The sequence below is a fragment of the Larus michahellis genome, chromosome 3 (assembly GCF_964199755.1).
Source record: "Larus michahellis chromosome 3, bLarMic1.1, whole genome shotgun sequence".
Classification (NCBI taxonomy): domain Eukaryota; kingdom Metazoa; phylum Chordata; class Aves; order Charadriiformes; family Laridae; genus Larus; species Larus michahellis.
The window spans coordinates 88,773,157-88,792,180 of NC_133898.1; positions in this window are offsets into that span (position 1 = coordinate 88,773,157).

Sequence of the window (19,024 nt, forward strand, 5' to 3'; positions counted from 1 at the left end):
ACTGTCAAGAATACAAGAAAAGAGACTAAACTGAACTGTCACTTCTACAATGAGATGATTACAGGACAAGATGTCTCAAACCTTTCTTAATGAAGTAATTGATTCCCAATAGCTAAGTCATATTAAATTAATTTACTGGACTAGTGAAAGCAAATATCTTTCACAGGCAATTTAAATTCTCAGTGCTGAGCCATATCTTGACTCTTGTGCAGATATAGAGAATTCAAGATTATCTTCTAAAATCTATTTTACTTTTTTGTTCTTTGGGATTACAACTAAAATGAGTATGTTAAAGATAACCTTTATTTTTTCCATTGTGTTAGATATGCAGATTATAGTCCCTCAAACACACAGAACAGCATCAGGGGGAAGAATAAATAAATAAAATAAAATTGGATGATGCAGTCTGGAGTATGCTGTAACCAGAGCATTAATATATACTACAGGAGAAGTATCAGAACTGGCTCATGCAAGTCCAGAACTCCAGGCAAGTCAGATGTGGGTATTTGCACACAGGCCTCCCACATTCCAGTTGTATATAGGGGACTGGAAATGCTGTCTCCTGGTGTGTGTTATGGAATCACAGAATCACAGAACGGTTGAGGAGGGAAGGGACCTCTTGAAATCATGCAGCTCAAATATCCTGCTCAATGAATACTTCATCTTTATTTCCTCCCACCAGGTACTAATACACAGTAAAATCCCTCTGAGCCTTCCCTTGTCCAGGATGAGCAGTTACAGCTTTCTCAGCCTCTCCTCATCTGAAAGGTTCTCCAGTTGGAAGATGTAGGTCATAAAGTGACTGCTGAAAACGCTTTCTCAGCCTAGACCAAGTTGGGTGGAATACCTACTTTAAGAATCCCTTTGGATTTAGGGATCAAACCTTTTAGCTATCTCAGAACTTGGTGGACATGTAGTGGAATTAAGTAACCTCAGAATTCACCTGCAATCACTGGAAAAAAAAAATAATGCCTTAAATTTTGGATTTAATGTCCTAAAATAAGGCATAGTCTATATCTCTGTGTAATCATAACCCAGAAATAATTCCTGTTGTTTGAAAAATGTACTCAGTACATTCTATCTGCTAAATATACACAGACCTTCAGTATCATACTGTATAACTAATCCCTCTAAAATAATTATGCATCATTTACCACAATATTTCACACCTCTAAATATGATGATTAATTTTTTTTTTTTAGGTCATCAGCAATTATTTTGCAAAGAGAAAAAATTACCTGAAAGAAAAATGACATCAGTAGGTATAAGAGAATAAATACAAATGCCAGTCTGTTTCTGATCAGCATGAAACTTCCTGATAACACCATGCAAAATCTAGTATTAATTTCACAAATGTGGATAATGAAGATGTGAGTGGCAAAGCACGTGTCAAAAGTATGTAAATGAATTGATGTTTAATCTACCTATGACTAAGAAAAACAATCACCTCCTGCAGGAGGATTGCTTTTATTTAAGTACTGCTATCTGATGAAATCCCAGCACTCTAACAAGGGTTTATAATTTGATAAAAATTACTGGTGACTGGATCTGCATTTTCTTCAAACTGCTGCCCTGCTTCTTGCTAAGTGCACTGCTGACATGTTTGATATTGAACTTGAACTTAAAAATTACTATCCCAGTAGATGTTTATTAGATTTAGCTGGCTGAAGTAAACCTAGACACAGTGCCCGCAGTACAATGTAAAAACAGATCTTATTTATGTGTGCCGGGAAATGTTGCACATTTCTTCCAGGAAAAAAGGGAAAATCAGAAATAACAAGAACAAAAACACCCACAAAACAAGGTATTATCCATGCTATTGGAGGACCAGAGAAAATTGACCTGTGTTAGACTAATGTAATGTCATCTTTGAAAACATTACAATACTGTGTAATGCAATTTATTTTTATATAATCATTTTAATACACATTATTGGGAAAAAGCTTGACAGAAAGAAGCAGTTATAAATTCAATACACAAGCTGAAGCAGAAGAATCTCAGTACGGGGATCTAATTTTTCATGTGAAAATATTGCATACATTTTAGTAGGACCTCAATGCATATAGCTCATTTGAAATTATTTTAAAGAAAACTTATAAAGTTAGCAGAAGTGGTAATTTATGAAAGAAGATACTCATAGAAATATTTTAACTCTAATAAAATATACTCATCCCTAGACAATCAATATATTTTTTGAAATAAAATATTCTGACAAATACTGCAGAACTTTTTTTCTGCCTGCAGATGACTGGAATGCTACAACCTTAACAATCATGTAACTGTCTGCTGGTTTGCTAAGACTTCTGTTCAGGTAGACACATAATTATTTGCCTATACCTGCTGAAGTCAATTGGAGAAATATACATGGTAGTGACCTGTGCTCACTGTGCTCACTGTATTGAATATCTCATGTGTCTGCAGGAATCTTTCTGCTGGTGTCCTGCAATGCTTTCTGTCTTCCCACCATCTCCTTTTGTTCTATAGCTCTTTGCCGTCACTGGTCAGTAACATTGAGCTAGTATGAGTAAACCATATCTCAGAAGTATTCAATGTTGAATTGCAAGTGAAGTTTGACAGTGTTATATATCATTCAGTGTCAACTGTCGTACAAATATCACAGGATTTGTCTGGACGAAGGAGAAGTAATGATAAATACAGAAAAGGAAAAAGAGGCAAATAGGCGTAAAAAGGCAAGTAAGGAAGAAAATGTGTACCTAAAGGGATCAGGAGCAGTCCCAGGTGAATTGTCATGGATAGGGAGAAAAGAAGGAGAACGCAGAGCATTCTCTGGCACAGCAAACACAAGACTCATCCCTAAAAAAAAAAATAAAATAAACAAGCCAGAAAAAGAGTTATGTGAAATTAGTTATGTGTTTTTAGCAGGTAAATGAAAAGAAACTGACCATAATGTTGAACCATATTAAACCTCTAAACTCACTGTGGTGTAAAGACAGCTTTCTGCTTTGTTACTGTTTTCTCTTTCTCCTTTTCTTTTCCCCCCTGAAACATGGGTGTAGAAGAAATACCTGTGTTACACGTACATCAGTGATTTACCTCTAAAACAGTTTGATGAGACCACATAAGAGAATTCTAAAAATGTTAACAGTGATATTGGTGATTATCAGCTCATTAATATGGCTGACTGGGTAGGACTGCTGGCAAAATTCTCCAAAAAGGAGAAAATCCCCAAAAGGATTCACATCTTTAAAGTATTTCACTGCATTTAACAATTATCTAGAAAATTTATGCTCAGCTGCTGCTTCATTAACAAGAAAACCTGATTCACAGCTCTAGTATGAACCTGCCTGGACACCGTGGAGTTTCTCTGTATTCTCAGAAACATTTTAGTTTAGTGTGGATAATACTGACAATTTGGACCTTACTTTAGGTCCAGCCTTGACTGAGACCCAGAAAGTACACATTCCACACATAAATTCCCCATTCTACAACTCATTCCAGGAATTAACGTCAAAATACAGCTCTTGGAGCAGGATCCATTAAAAAAGCAGTGACAACAAACTTTTAATTTCCTGATGCAATATTGCAACACGTGGAATACCCATGGAGAAGGAAGCTTGTCTTCAAATTTATCCTTTCACTTAGTATTTAAAACCTACCTTTCATAACCTAAGAAACAGGTTATACATCATGTTTCGAGGAAGGATTCAGAGTTGTTAGCATGAGGTGTAGTGAAAATAATTATAACAGTGCTTTGAAGCACTCTGAAGACAAAAGTGTTTCAAGAAACACCTGTCTGTAGCATTTCAAACAGGTCTTCATACCTGTCCTAGTCTATCTAAGCTGTACCTTACTCAGTTTGCTGACTTCTAGGACTTTTCTGAGATACTTGATTTTTGTCCCAGCACCACTGTGAAAGCTTAACATAGGATAATGCTTCCTGTGCCAGACGGCATCCCAGTTATACTCTTGTTATTAATTTTGAAGGGATTAAGTTCCTCTCTGAATTTATATCTAAATTCCAAACAGAAAAGTAGTTTAGATCAGATTTTTGTTCTTTTATGTATTGGAACTCTAAATTACTGCTGACTGCAAATCTTCAAACTCAATTGCTTAACGGTTATTGATTTGTGTTGGAAATGTTGACTTTCATGGTTTTGAAAGATATTGCATGTATTTTTCACTATTTTTAATGGAAGAAACATAGTTCGTCACTTTTGTAAAATATAATGTATGTTGTCCTCATTATCAACCTCATTACATTATCTGTTTTTCTCTAGGAGGGTTTCTTGGTATTTCCTGACCGGCCACTAAGGTCTCAAGTGCATGTGAGTATGTATTTGACAGAGGTTTCATTCTCTTTCTGAGGTTGTTTTTTTTTGTTGTTGAGGGTTGGTTTCTTTCTTTATCTGTTTTTAATTTAACTTAGTTATAAAATTTTATTATGATTGTTCATGACAGAGGAATGAGCACATTTCACATTTTCTTTTACTCCTTATTGCTTATTTCTATATTTTCATATGAAATGCATATAACCCACTATCTGTAGTTTTCAGTAAGCTACCCTAATTAGATTTAAAGCACATATTTTAATATGTTTTCGGCAACAAAATTTCTACTCCATCACTGTCAATTAGACCAAAAGAATTCAAGAGTAAATCAACAATATGGTAATTGTGCAAAGCTCTGAATATTTCTGTTTGCTGGGAACTTCCCAAGAAAGATAAGAGTGCTGTGTGTTCCATGCTAAAAATCAGGGCCCTGCAGTTCTGGGATTTTTTCACAGATTTTACAGTGATCTGACTTGGCTCTAGGCAATCACTATTTACTGTGAATACTTCTAGTTAGTAAGAGAGAGAGTAAAGTTTGAGTGAAAGCAGCTTAGAGCCTTGTTGTATGTGACACTACCTGGAAATGTATTGTTTGTTTTTCCAAGCGTTTTCTGAAAAAAAAAATTAGGTGATCAAATAATTTCATACTACTGATTAAAATCAAGATGAAAGCTTGAAAAACAAAAGGTTTAAAAAAAGATAAAAGAGAAACCAAGGAAAAACAGCAATATGTGTCTAGCTTCTGAATGTAGAAGACAGACCCACATTTTTTATTTACATATTTTAGGTAAATACTTTACTGACTAACTGCTTTAGATAACCCTAATCTTTTGCTTTTCTATTAAAGTTTTAAGAGTTCTTGTGAGCTTAAAATTTGTTTCTTTATAAATGTAAATGTTTCCAGTGTATCTTAATAAAGGTTTCTGTCTTATCACCCACTATAACCAAATTTAATCAGCACAGCACCTATGGTACTTAAAAAGCAGGATTCTTTTTTATGTGCTTTGGTTGATATTACATGTGCCAAACTTTATTAGAAACGTGTTGGAGCAGAGCGATATCTTAGTGGTATCTCTTAAGAAAATGTAAATTTTATGCTGATGTGTGTTTTTTCCATCTTAGTTGGCAGTCCTGGAAAGACACTAAGACCTAGGGTATTTTCAAACATCAGTTTCCTTTTAATTTGAAATAGCTTTTCTAATAAATTTTCTCTCAAAAATCAAAGTTTCTGATCTGATGAGTGAAGAGGACAACCACCTTATTTAAGAAATTCCTGTTTCTTTTTAGTACAAAAAATTTTAGGCAGATTCATAAATGTCCAAACTCTCCTGAGTTCATCAGATCCTGCTGGACACATCTGGTAAATTCCTGTGAGGCATGGTCTTATCCAGACCTGGTAAACATCTGTAACCTTCTTTTCTTGTGGGATGGGTAGGCAAAGAAATCAGTATACTGCATGATCTCTAAACCAGTAGATGTTTGAATGTGTTTTTGCAGCTCAGAGAAAAATTTGGTTCTGCATTATCCACATGTTTACGGTTCTGGGAAGAATACTTATTGAAAAGGTCCAATCAGAGCCACTCTCAGCCTTAACTGAGCAATAGTAACAAAAAACTGCATCCGTTCAGAGGGCTACAGTTAATTTTCGATGCAAATCCCACCTATGTAGTATCAGAGATTTTTTGTTTAAGGCCTCTCATCCCTTTTCTTCTTTCTTACTCCACTTCTGTTTGGGAGTATGCCCTGTCTTGTTACAGGGGCTTTTTTAGGAGAAAACTTGAAAAGAAATTCAAGGATAATTCAGATCTCTACCATAGTCCTTCAGCTATACTTAGAAGACAGCTTGATATTTTTCATGATTAAGACTCTTTGCATGTACAATGGACACATGGCGATGAAGCAAAGTAGAATTATGTGCTCAGTTGCAAGCATATATTGCATTCAATGAAGTCACTTACAAATCTTGAATGAAGCCAGTGAAATGAAACTGTGTCCTAAATATTTCAGTTTCTGAGAGGGCTGGACGGCAGAAGACTGTAAACGAGACAGAGTAAGACATTTGTAATAGTGGTACATTTGTTCACACAGTCTTAAAAACAAATGGTAGAAATTACACAGTCTTAAAAACAAATGGTAGAATTTAGAATCATTTTTGGATGGCTTTATTATATGATAGAGGACATATTAGATGTGTAATTTAATAAAACAATAGCATTACAAAATAAATGACAAAGTGGAAAAAATATTATATTGCACTGAGTTACTGATATAAATTACTTCCTTTAGGTAGAATCCTTCTTAAAATCTTTGAGTTTGGGGAAAAAGGAAGCATATGTCAGAAAAAAAAAAGAAACCCAAAACAAACTACTCAAAACCTTAAAAGAGATTGTGATAAAAATGCATACTCTTTGCAGAAGATGACAGTAATTCCAAATGTTGCTGTTGGTAATTCACAGAGTGGAGGATGATCTTCTGTTCTTAGCATTCTGTACATTTAGTTACATAGTGTGAAATTCATGCCTGGGTAAAAATATCCTTTTGTGGGCTTCATATCCTGAATCCTTGTATTGTGGAGATAAATGGGACCAAGCTAGACCCTAGGTCTTGTGCTAGAATTCTTGCAAAAGGAGGAAAATATTCTTCATAATTCATGATGAATAAATTTTAAAACTATAAAAAGTAAGACAAAATATTGAATAATTAAAAAAAAAATCACAGTCATAACTGTTCCAATGGAAGTTTAGTTGCTGTGGCAAAGATCACTATCATTTCGGTCTTTATTGTCCTCGTATTAACATAAAAAATCATGGTTTCATACGTGGAAGATTGTCAGTGGTTCCAAAGGCACATTGACTCCTCTGAATGTATAGAAGAGATGCTAATGTCCTGCAGGACTTACAAATCCTAGCCTGAAAAATCACCACGGTGACATTTCCTTATCCAGTGCAATTTATATGTGCTTTATATTTGATTGAGTATTCACCAGTACAAAGTGTGTTCTGTTTGCTTGCATGGGAACAGGGGAAAGAGTAATGGTCACTGGTGAGAAAGGGAACTCTGTCCCCCACACAGCCTCATGTCAGCGGGAAACACTCTTGGCCCTCTGATATAATTTAGACACTCTACCTCTCTTCTCATCTCTGACCCTGCAATGACATCAGCTTTTCTCGCTCTGCTATAAAAGGACCTTGGAACAAAGGAAAGTGTTTTTTCGCCTAGTTTCTCCACTCACACAGAAATAATTGTATGGGAAAACCTCTTGAAAACACATTTTTAGAGAAAGTGATTGGGTTCATTCTGAATGAATTGATTCAGGATGTCTTTCCTGCTGTTCATCCAATGAAAACATGGAAAAATCCTGTTTCATAGAACATGGTGCTTTTTTTTTTTTTCTTGATTTTCCCTCCTGTTTACAAAATTTTAAATGAGAGTGCTTGAGGGATCAACACTTGGATAACAAAAAGGGAATACAGAAGCTGCTGGCTGCATAATCCTCTGTTGTATTACAATATATCTTGAAGTATATTCAACTGACAGTCAAATTAGTATTTACTTTTGTCACAAAAAACACTGATTCTGTCACGTATCTAAAACCAACAGTGATTAGAGTCTTAAGGATAATAATAGCCATAATAATGACAAAATGGTATATGCTGTTAAAATTCAAATTTTCACAAGACAAATCTGCTATCATAAGCCCAGCCTTATAAGATCTAGAGAAGGCGTAAGGTTTAAGGGATTTTGATTTGGACCCAAAGATTCAAAAGCAACTCACATCTTGAATTTGTGCTAAAGGGGTCTGTCTGTCCTTCTCAGCGCACATGGGCATTATTTCACCAGGGTTAGGAGTCTGAGGTGGCTGTCTACCACAAGCTAAATCACCCATTTTCTGCTGTTACTCTCAGCAGCGGAACATTTGTCATGCTGCCTGACAAAATGCACAGAGTGCTCGGATTTGAACAACAGGGTGCTTCCGCGGCAGGTTTTTCACTGTCCCTGGCAATCCATGTTTAATGCAGGATTTAATATAAATACTGGGTCTTCAACAATATTATATACTCTCAAATAACAACCAAAAAAGCCACCACCAACTTTTACAGTGTGCTAAAATTGCATATTTGGAATGAAAGCAGAGATACGGATTTATGTCTCCTTGACCAGTGTTTTTGAAAATACGATATCTCAGATTATTTTATACGTATATTGCAGTACCATGCAAGGAAAGAAACCCAAACAAACACAAAACCTCTACTTTAGAAAAAGTACATTTGGAGCTATAAGAAACAGAAAATTCTTTTCATGTATGCTGCTCCTGCGTTTTATTACAAAGTTTGGTGAATACTGCATTCCAGGTTATGCAGGTAATAAGGCAAGAAAATGCCATATAAAAATAATTCTACCTTACCTTCTAGAAATAAAATACTTTAACTTTTGCTTGTTATTAATAATAAGAAATAAAAAATAAGCAGAAGCAACAGAATGAGTCTATAACCTTTCATGCAGTTTATTTCATGATAAAAAAGTTAAATGCTGTCATTTTCCAAGATTAATCCACAGGATGAATCTTGATAAGCAAAAGCTTCATATATTGAAAACAATATATCAACATATTCTAGTTTGAAAACAAAGCCGTTAATTCTTTGCTGAAAACAATGCATTTTTCCCTACATCTAGCAGAAATACAAAAAAGTTTGTGATCATTGTTCCACGATGCACACTTGAAAGGAGAATAATCTACCGTTGGCCTGATTATCTTCAGGACATCAATGAAACTGAATTAGGAGTATCTGAAGAAAGAAAAATTATACTACAATCAAATGGTTTGAACTTTGACAACATATCATCATTTGCAACCAATACCCCTAAGATTAATTTTGGAGGACATCCCTCTGACTACAGAGTTAATAGGAAATGAAAATGAATATTTGCTTGAAGTTAATTTCTTGCCTCATATATTGCATAATGCAGTAAAGTACACTACAGACAAGTTCTTACTTGGCTTTAAAAGCCATGTAACAAATTTTTTCAATTATTTTATCCTCATCCACCAAAGCAATTTCAGAACTATGAGAATATTTCACTTTATCAGTGTTCGACATGCTGAAACGTTGAAGCACATCTCCAAATTGATAATCTCCCCATAGATTGAAATTATTCTACACTTTCTACATGAAGTCCGTTTTGTACATTAGGAAATTGTCATTTTGAAGGTCTTTAAGTATGGTAAAAAGTTCTCCAGTGCCAAGTTCACCAGATTTAAAAAAGAAACTAAAATCCTTTGAATAATCCAATTTTGGCATACTATAGATATCTTCTCATTAATGCATCAGATAAGACTAAGTTTTAAATTGTTTCATATGTACATGAGTTGATTTTTAAAAACTTCTGGAACACACGAAAACTGAAAAATACCTTTTAAAACAATAAATGGAAGTATATGATAATATAATGATGCATGTAAGGACAACAATAATAAGTAGGTGAGTAAATAATATACTATGCTAATACGTTATTTTTCTTGAGTCTGAAAAGAAAAATGTTTTCACTGTTTTCTATGACATGCAATGAAAGGTGTTGAAACCTAGACCTGTTTACTTCAGAGGCTATGCAGTTTTCTAAGCTTTCAGTTTCACGTGTATAATAACTTCTAAATACTATTTTTCTGCAGTATATTTTATTTATTTTTAAAATTATATTAAAAAATTAAACTTAATGGAAAATACTGAAGGAAATCAGTGTTAGCAAGGAAAATTTGTAATTCAACTTGAATTAAAATTTATGTGGATCAAGTAAGTTTTACTTCATCATGAACCTAGAAGACAAAATGATAAACTGGTATAAAAACCTTAATAGAAAACAAATTATGTCATTGCAAAGCACAAAGGTAAAACATGAAATGAGCTTCGACAGGCAGAATACGATTATTGTATCAGGTATCAAAATTGAACACAAAGACCTCTCTTATAGTTTCAATGCAATTCAGTACAATACCTTAATAAATAACATCATAAGTTTCCACTGAAATTGCACAGTGAATTTCCAGGAAAAATTACCAGTTTTTAGTCATTCCAGTCATTATAGACAAATACTGCTGGCTTTCAAGAAAATAAATATATATGTTTGTTTAATTTTTCAGGAATTCACTTGATTCTTGAATGCTTTCTCCTATACCCAAGTTCATTCTAAGCTTTAGACAACCCCAAGTAAAATGTTAAAATTAATGACAACCACAACAACTGTGAAAAATTGCAGATTTACTAGGGAGATTAGAAGGGCTTTTTGCCATCCCAGTAACAATATCCAACGCAGCAGGCACTTCCAAAGCAGGTAATAGATCCAGGATTGCATAATTTCCCTCCATTTATTTTGGGCTTCGTTCTGTATTGCTTATGGTCCTAAACTGATATAAATGTTAACCTGTATCAAGTAATTTTAGACTCAATCTTGTGTAGAGAAAGCTTAACTACCTTCTTTATCCAAACTATTGTTTGGGGAGTAGGGAAAGGTGGGTTTCTATAACATTAAATGTTAGATGAAAAATACTTTAAGTATGTGTGTGTTATTAATAAAGTATTTGGTGAGGCTCAGAAATCATTAAAATCATTCTACATGGGACAAGCATGAGGAATGCTGCAGCAGAACAGATATTTAGTTAGTTTCAACTGAGGCCCATATCAGGCAAAGACCAACTCTTCTAGCTTCAGGGATGTTTAGAGAGAAATATCTTCACTGCATAAGGGATCTCACCTAATGGTGAGGGGAAAGGAATTTCATTAAAAATACCAAAAAGTAGAGAGTTCAATACAAAAACTGACCGGTACTATGCATATACCATACTGAGAATAGAAACTGGGAAAAGATGGACTGTTTGCAATACATTAAACGGTGCTTAGTATAGGCAGGTCTCAATTGAAATTTTTGTGCTATCACTGAGTTCAGGAGCAAAATTTTTTTCCCAATGGTGCTCTTAATCATGGTAGTAAATTAATTTCTGTTCCAGTGTAAATGTGATGACATACAGGTAATGAGTAAGTCCCACACTGTATCTATAAAATAATCTAAACTTCAAATCCTTAGACATCTTCTGGACATGCAAGAAAGAGGCATACAACTATGATGGAATTATGAGAGCATAAAATATGACAATCCCATATTTTTTCATATATACAAAACCATCCATACTCTTGCTCAGCTTCCTTTCCTTTATCTTTGCTTATATGGTTACATATTTTTATTACATACCACTTTATGTTTTTGATTCACTTCTTCTCCCTATATTTCCATCCTGTGATTTTCATATGTAAATTCAGTGACTTTTTTTAAAAGTGCACTGTGTCTCGTAATTGTCTATGAATGTTAAACTGTTTGTTTAACTAACACCCGTATTTCCTTTACTATTATCATAACGGCTTCTGAAGGTTTATCAGACCTTTAGAACTTGTGTTATGTATTTGCCATATTATTGAAGGCTTTTTTTGGAGAGAGCAACCCAATGAAGAACTGGCACTGAGATTCTTTGATCAAACCCCAATGGGTGTATAAGGTATCCTGTGTATATGTTGTGTATCAGGGATATGAGGAGGTAAAACCTTAGACTATTTACAAATGTAATTGGACTGTTAAAGAAAAAAGGAGCTAAGCACTATTAAAAAAATCAGTGTGCGAAATTTCTCTCTCATAATATATTTTTAGCTTCTCTTTCATAATATCTTTTTTAACTATAATATCATTTACAGGTTTAATATGTTTTTTAACATATTCAGCAACTAGACAACCTTATAATCCATTGATTTTTCAGGTGGTAAAAGTGGTATTAACCAGAGTAGAGGATGACCTCTGACTGGTTAATCCTAATTAAAGCTGAGCAAAAGAGCTTTTTTGTGAAGTTTTCTGATGACTTCAGTAGTAGGCTGAACTATAAAACTTCTGAGGTGTATTATTCCCAATGCACGGACAAAAACAGGTATGGTGTTGCCCAGCTTTTGGATCAATTTGAAGAGTTCCAGTGGTATCTACGCAATGGAATGAGTTTAAGTGGCAACGGCATGGCAGGAAAAAGTAATATTTCCAGGGGAACATGGTTAGCAGAAGATGGTATCATTTGTCTCTACTTGTCAGGGTATTAAAATTCCTGTCCTACTTCCTGTCCTCCGCTACTCATGAAGGTATGTTAAAACAATGTCTCAGGTGTTTAAACTTCCTTCATGATAATTCAAAAAGACCTCAGAAGTAGAAAAAGGACAGGTTGAATTTGCGGTTCTGGCTTGTATTGTTCCTGAGATGGACAGAACCTCAAAAGGTGGTTTAAATGTAAAGTGTTTATGGCTTCTTTACTGATTTCGAGCAGGACAGAGCAGCTGAAAGGAATAGTACCACTCAACCCAATGACAGTGAAATGCCTATTAGATTTATCTTCATCCTCTCCATGGGAGAGGGTAGGCAGCAGTTGGTGGAGCCACATAATGGTAGATTTATCTGCCATGTTTGCTGCTTCCTGCTACCTGTTCTCCAGAAGCCATCAACTTAGCATGATAAATTCCTACCCCGTTGTGTTATTCAGGTGGGGCTCACAGACCACCACTGTAATATTAGAGGAAATCAGTGTTGAAAGTGCTCTCAGCCCAACTTCAGTAATCCACCAGTAAGGCCACTCAGTAATCAACCAGGAAAACAAACAAAAAACCAAACAAAACCCGCCCAATAAATGAACGAAAAATCAAAGAAAAGGACTCTGAACTTAACTTTAGTTTTCTTTGAAAGAGAACTTTTGCAGGGATTTAAACTATCAATTATAGGCTATCCTTTAGATTTATGTTCACAATCCAGTAAAGTGAGATGTTTAAATATTTTACTCTACTGTTCAATAAATATCACAAGTATCTGAATTCTGTTCAGCACCAGTTATTTTTTTCCTGAGAAATGGTTCATTATCCTCACTAAAAGTATAGTGCAATTATCCAAATATCACAGAAATTTAAGCTGATAGTGATAAATTTCTTCCTCCCCTCAAAAAAGAGGGCTGATCTGAAAAATACTGCTCCTTGTGCAACAGTAAAAATTAGGTATTTATAATTTGAAACAATAGAGTTTTGTCTCAAAACAGTTTTTTAAAGCATTCTTTGGGGGAAAAAATAAAATCATTAAAACTTGTATGTTCGATTGAAAACTCAAAACACCAAAAGCCACTCCTGGTTTTAAGCAGTTTTTAAATTAATTAAATAAATAATCCTGCAAATGAAAATAGAATTGTTGTTTCTTTAGTGTAACTTTGCTGTTTTCAGGTTTCCAAAAGAAGTTTTCCACTTGGTGACATTCCCAACTGTGCTTTTATAGCAGAGTCTTTTTCCTTTAGGTAGGTGGTAACGGCTGCAGAAAACCCAGCTTCTTATTGAAGTTTCTCACTGGAGACAAATGAACTTAGTTAGACCCTTTAATATGACAATAAACGTAATGTACAGTTCCAAATTTGGAAAATATACCTAGATATTTAACTTTGGCAAAAATTGATAAGAATTAGATGTGTATGTATCCTTCAGTACTTGCCATTTCAGTCAAGAAAGAGCATGCTGTGGCCTTTACGGTGATCTGATCAACGTCTTAGATGTTCATATTGTAGGGCTGCAGGTGGCCATTGAGTCAGAAGCTGCTATTTCCTACTACTTTACCTTGATTTTCATGCAGTCTCTTTTCCCATTTCAGTTTACTCTGTAACAGCTACAGCAATAATTACTCATACGCAGCTTTACCAGGGGAGTGAGAGAAAGAGCAGTGAGTCCTCTGAAGTGGGTTGGAGATCATTAATCAGTCCTTTCTCCATAGGCATAAAGTCTTTTGACCCCTTGAGCTGAACTGAAATCAGTTATTTATATGCTCTGTTCCAGCTTCTTCAGCTTTCTAACTTTTAAGAAAAATATATTTATTTAATGGCAGAGCATTAGGTTCAAACCTTTTGCAACATGTACTCATGCTGAACTTCAAGAGGTATTTTTGTTTTGGCTTTGTAAGCATTAAAAGAAAACAACAACTGCAGCAGCTTCTAGTTAAGTAGAATGTGATCCAAATAAAAATCAATTATTTAAAACTCCTGATATATTCCTTCATCCAGCAAATATGAAACCAAACAAATTATATGGGTATGTCAATCAGAAATACATATGGGGTGGGGGAGGGGGAAAAGGAGGTGAGAAGAGAGAGTTCTGCAGTATTTATTTTCTTTTGTAAATGTTTAACTTGTAACAAATAGGGGGTAAATCCCCTAACCTGCAGTTTACTGTGAATATCTTCTATTTACATTTGTGTTAATTCCCTTCTTCATTCAACCAGAAATGAAGAACATAATCCCTTGCTAAGTTTATTGTGGAAAACCACATAGCGTTAAAAAACAATAATAATTTAAGTCAAAGATAAATTCTTTAAAGGTGGGATTGGACCTCTGTGTTTCCCTTAACTAGACATCTGAGAATGAAAAACACAACTGTCAAGATGTCTCCTGGCTTGCGTTACAAGAAACTTAATCCATTTACTCACTAGTGTGATGTCCTGCTAGCAGGAAGCAAGCACACACTAATTAAATGCTTCAGTTCTTTATTTAAATGCTTACATTGCATCCCCAAAGAGAAGGGTGTCTAGTGCAAATTGTTCTTGAGGAAATTGCTTGGATTTTTAAGCTTTGGTTGTAACAGAAGTGTAGCGGTTGTTAGCAAATTAGTGGTTATGGTTACAGTAAATGGAAAACAGAGAAGCAATTATGGCTACAAATTATTTCAAAAGTATTAGGAAAACAAGATGAGCTACTACGTTGTTAATGGCAACTGGACTAAACTAGAGCTGTAAACCAATAAAGCAGGACTAAAAAGCGAATGATTTAGCATCAAAGGAGGAAATTTTATAGGAAGACGTAATGTTTCCAGGTGCCAGCTGAAGCTCATACTCCGTAAACACCAGTTGGGTTTATACTCCGTGAAAACTGCTTGTCATCATTTGCGTATTACACATTTGTAATCCTCAAGTTTTAATTGCATTACATAATTGTGACATGGAAGATTACTTTTGTTTCCTACCAGCATGCCTAAGTGAGGTCTGTAAACTCCAAGAAGAGTGTAAATTAAGAAAGCATGTGACTTTTTTGAGGACACAACTTTTTATTGTCCCCTGAAATTATTGATTAAAAAAAAAAAATTTGCAGAATTTACTTTGATCACATGTTAGTTTGTTATGCTTGTACTTCCTAAATAGCTATTTGGTTTACTTACTTTTTTGTCTTGAACCAACAGATTCACAAAGCTGGGGACAGGTTCCTGTAGTCAGAGAAAATGATAGACTCCTCTAATGAGGGGTGTCTGACACTGGAGATAAAGAAGAGAAGAATGTACCAATCTTGCAGCAGAAAGTGCATCAACTGAAAATATTTACTGTTCCTATTAAAAATGAATTAACAAAAACAGGTGGCCTTTTAATTGAAGACTTTATCACTCTTTGCTCAATTTCATTTAAATGCAAATTTGAAATCCTTTCTCTAAACCAATAGAAAGTTGAAACTGAACGTGAACACTGGTTAACTAATGATGCAATTATGTGGCAAACCATTAGGCTTAATATAAGATACCACATATACTGGAAATATTAAGACAGCCAGTGAGGGTCCTCTTCTTTGAGTATACATTTGTAAGCTGTTAAACTCATCACCAACACAACATACTTTGCCTGGGTTTGGTTCGACACTTATTTTAATTTAGCCTTAAATATATTGCCCTGTATTTTTTTTTTTTGGCTGTATATCTTCCTTGTCCCATAGGGGGGGAACTTTACACTCAGAAGAGCCAAATCCTGTCATAGCTGTAGAAAAGAGGCTCATCTATACTCAGGTCTGACATTCCAGACACTGCTGAATTTCTAGGTAGGAGATAGTGAGTCAAGGACTTAGACTGAAAACCGAAATCTTCAGCTGTCTGCTAAGTGATGGAGATTTATATGCAGGGTGTCTCTTCTGAGTGATCTGATGGAAATGATTTATGGGTCCTTCTGCAATCTTTTTCCTTTCATTTTTCCCTTTCCCTTCCCTTCCCTTCCCTTCCCTTCCCTTCCCTTCCCTTCCCTTCCCTTCCCTTCCCTTCCCTTCCCTTCCCTTCCCTTCCCTTCCCTTCCCTTCCCTTCCCTTCCCTTCCCTTCCCTTCCCTTCCCTTCCCTTCCCTTCCCTTCCCTTCCCTTCCCTTCCCTTCCCTTCCCTTCCCTTCCCTTCCCTTCCCTTCCCTTCCCTTCCCATAGAAAAATTTGCTAGTTCATCTTTTTTATCTACTTGTCAAAAAGATTTTGTTGACACATCCTAGTACATGTTTACTTTAAGGTGCCTTCACGTATGGAATGGATTTCATAACTTTAAAATGTTTGTAGCCTATACTAGGGTGCTAAAAAGGTAGTCACAAAGCAGCTACGAGGAAGGTGGCCTTATGCTGATTGATGATGAAATATCTGGGATAAAGAGTGGAACTGGTCTTATAATAAAATAATATATAATATAGTCTGAGTATTTAAATAATAATTAAAAAAACCCAAAAACATAAAAAATGAAAACCAAAACCACAACAAAAAACCATAAGCCCACTCCGTTGTCATGGAAATCTCTAATAACACTAAATGGCTTCTAAAGAAGAAGAATTAGCCCTTTGGAGCTGGTAGCACTACTCAGAGTCTGCATGAAATGCTCAGTTCTTAATTGTGCTCCCTTCCCTTTTTTTTTTTGTCATCTTGGTTATATTAAATATAAATACATTTAAAAAAAAAAGAAAACAAAACCAAAACCAACAAGCAACCAAATAAAAACCCCAGCCAAAACCCAGCAGGCAAACAAAAACCACAATAAAATGGAGATAATAATACAGAAGAGACAAAACAGAAGTCACAGCTAGAAAAATAAGATGATTTGTACCTTAAAGACAGTTAGAGAAAAGGAAAAAAAAAAAGTGTAAGAGAAAGAGAAACTTTTTTTTCTTAGAAAGATTTATCCCTCCTAGGATATTAGAGAATATTTCTTTTGAGTTTGTCACTTCTGTACTGCACTTTCATACTAAAAGAAATAAGAACAAACATTTTAGGAAGGGGTCGTATATACCTTCAGTGATTCAGTTATCACAGCTTTAGTGTGGCTGTTTCAGACTATGAACAGGGATATTTTTCATTTGTGAGAAAAAAACCCAGTAGTAGACCTTATCAAAAGTCTTAGGAATGTATAAAAAGCCAATTTTACAGCTTCCAGGTTCAAAAGTTCAGATCAGGGGTGTGGCTGCATGCAATTTATTTTGCATATGAAAGAAATAGTCTTGTGACTTTCCATATTAATGGTCGTCTTTCATTATAATATTAAGTACACTGGGAATGATGATACATCGCACAGGATAATATAAGTTGACATATACAAAAGAAGCATAAGAAAGCTTAGCTCCTGATACTGTTATTTTGCTTCTGGGTATCTCTGAAATGCTGAATACATTTTTCATTTGATCTTAGCTTAATGCAGGCATCAGCTGTTTGCAGAGGGAAAAGCAGACTTAAAAAACATCCAGCCATCATTCAGCCAAACATTTGACTCCAAGAGTTTTCCAGTAATTGGTGAACTATTGAGATTCCTCTGACACCTACACAAACTATTGTGCAGAAAATGGGTAACTTGATGCATACAGCTAACGGCTGTCTCCATAGAAGCTCCTTTAATTTGTTACTAACCTGCCTTTTCTGTAACCAAGTCAAGGGCATGGTATTTTGGTTTTCATTCCCTCTTTCCTTGGTAGCAGGAGGGGTCCTTTCCAGGCTGCAGAGGCAGACCGGGCAGCAGGGAATCTGCAACGGCTGATTCAGCTTCTTCTCCCTGAACAAGGGACTAATCCAATTGACACACGGTGAAGTAAACAGATAGTGACATATTTGTGGACAAACTATCATACTCTCCATTATTCCCCCCCCCAAAATATTTCTGAATTGCAAGTATGGAATTTAAAAAGTCTGCCAGCCTCAGCAGCTGGTACATTTCTGTAAGACCCAACCGTTAAGGGGAAAAGTTAATTTCAGTATCATGTAGTGCATTTCCTTACATCTCCTAGTAAATCTCTCCTGCACCCTGCACTGAGGAAATATGCAAAAGTTCTTTTCACACTATAGATGTTGTAGTATGGCTCGTGTTTTATAAATTATAAATTTATGTTTTCTTTCTGTTTTCTGTTACATATTTGAATAACGCTCTGAAAAGCAAGTTGACTTTGCCCTGTCTTAATACATTTTTTCTTAGTGCAAATAGAACGTATTTGAAAATATTTATCTTGGTTTGGCATGTACTAAATAGGTTGGATTTTCAAAAGCACGATGGGTTTAATATTGTTCCCACTGAATACTGAACTCATGCAGTGCAATGAAATCAGGACTCCACCTGCCTTGCAAGGAGCCTCACAACTGCAGTGTTATTATTCTAGGGGCTAGGTATCCACCCCTTTCAGCCTTTAACAGCAAAGAAAAAATAGACTATTTAAACAAGAATGTACTTATCTGTCAAACTGTATCACATATCCTTCCAGTGTGAACTCCTCCTTTCTGAACAGAATAAAAGAAGTGCATTATCCTGCCCTGCCATTATATATTTGTAAGGGATAAAGAATGAGGTCTTCTTCTAGCGTGTTTACTAAAGGTTCTCCTAGACTGAAAGTACTTTTAACTAGAGTGCTGTTAAAAACAGGGCCAAGTAAATAGCT